Genomic DNA, 2,266 nt, shown 5'->3' on the forward strand with positions numbered 1-2,266 from the left:
CCTGGAATCAAGTCACTTGGATACTTAACCAATTAGGGAAGCTTTCGATGCTTAAGCATTGAAGCATTGTAGTAGTTTCACATCTAGTTGAATTTTTTGCTTACATAAGCATGTCTCAATTTCATATTTGTTCAAAATGTATAATTATCGATCATAGATTTGAAGTTCTCAGTACTTGTTTGTTTTTTATGGAATCTTCAAATTCATGTTTGAAAATTTAATGATATGACATGCTAATTTTTCGTAACCTAGAAAAAATTTATTAATTTGTAAAAACTTCAAACGTTGAACATTTTTTAAAAATATGTGAAAGTCAGTATCTGAAATGACTAAAATGACCCGTATCTGTGACTTAAAGATGTGAGGACATTTTTAAATTCTAAAAAAAATTATTCAATCCCTTTTTTTTTATTTGTTAATAAATATCTTCAACTTTAATCTTATCCCAATTAATTTTGAACTTTATTTCAATTCATTCTTAAATTTTCTCGTAAAATTAGAGTTAAATTACTAATTATAAAAAAATTTAACCATTCGTTAACTTTAACCTCATATATTCAATTTTTTTAACAATTTCTTTATTCAAAAATTAAAACATAACAAATTTATGATTTTAAAAAACCAAAAAAATAAAGAAATTAATCAACAACAATTAATAGTCTTTATTTGGTTTTTAAAAAAATTATAAATTTTATTATGTTTTAGTATTTGAAAAATTTATAAAATAGATAAATAAATTACTAAAATTTATGGTAAATAAATTATAAAAAAAACTTCTTGTTAGTAATTTAATTTTAACTTAGTAGAACAGACTAATTTAAAAAAGGATAAAGTTTATTGATTTGTTAGAACAAAATTAAAGTTTAGTGCAACTTGAAAAAGGAAAAATTTAGAGAATAAGGCCCAACTTCTAAAAAAGCCTTTATAAAAAAATTACTATAAAAAATAAATAAAAATTCTCTTATAAATTAAAAATAACATATTTTTTCAAATTTTATAAAAATTTAAATAATTTTTTCCTAACTTCTAAAAAAAATAAGTATAAATTGTTTTTAACTTATTAAAAAAATTATTTATTTTTATATTATTTTTTTTGTTATAAGAACTCCTCTAGAAGTTTACTTAAACTGAGTTTAATAATAGTAAAAATATAAATTAATAAAAAAATATTTAAATAAAAATGTATAAAATATAATTAATTTTTTATAATTTTGATTTGATTGTTTTATATATCTCTTTCTTTATAATTTTTTATAAATTAATGATATATTATATTTTTTTTAATTATTAGATAAATTTTGAAAACAAATAACTCAACCTAAATAATTAAAAAATGCAAGCAATTAAAATTATTGAAATCAAAACTATACCTACTCTTAGAGTATTAAAGTATGAGAATTAAAAATATAATTAAACTTATTTTTTATATTAAAGTTTTTTTTCCATTTATGGGTCAAACGTAGGCCCTTTAGTCTTTTGGTCTAATAGTTATCTCTTTTATTAATGGTCCATAGTAACACACTGCAGAGGCAGCAAGCAAACAAGGGCTGGTGGCAAAGGGGACCACACGCCCCATCAAGCAATAAAACAGATGGTTGACCACAAAAAAGGTGCGTAACTTAGCAGAAGTTTATTTGTTTCCCAAAAATAGAAATAAAAAAGAGACTCTTTGGTTTTTGCAACAAAAAGAGTTTGTCTTAAGCATTTTTGGTCCACAAAAAAAAAATCCTCCATTTTTGGTCAAAATCAGATAATTTTTAATATTTGTACAATCTATCTTATCGGCAGAAATTTAATGGGCCCAAGATCTCAAGCCCATCTTCTGTATCTTGGGTCATTTACTGTATTTACAAAAAAAAAATGTGTAAAAAACTGAAGATAAACAAATTAGGTATAATATATTAAACACGGCATTTTTATCTAATAAAGATTGAAATTTGATCTTATGTGTAATAAAGGTCAACTGAGCGTGCGTTATCTAACATTTTAGTTTGATATTATAACTGTTAAATATAATAATCTAGTTATCTAACAATTTATAATATAATGTACAACCTTTTTAATTTGATATTTGTAAAAAAATTTAATTATTCCATACTTCAACTATAAAATCTAAACTCTAAACGAGAAACAGGGATAGTAGAAAAATTAACAGTGCAATTTCACTTTTAAGCCAAGGCACAACAATAATTCTGTAAATTTTGTTATTATTTTTATGGGGTAAGTATTATTCCCTCTGGTTTAGATCAGTATTTTACCCCAAGTC

Source organism: Abrus precatorius, unplaced genomic scaffold (genome assembly GCF_003935025.1).
Source record: "Abrus precatorius isolate BTA unplaced genomic scaffold, Abrus_2018 Scaffold10, whole genome shotgun sequence".
Classification (NCBI taxonomy): domain Eukaryota; kingdom Viridiplantae; phylum Streptophyta; class Magnoliopsida; order Fabales; family Fabaceae; genus Abrus; species Abrus precatorius.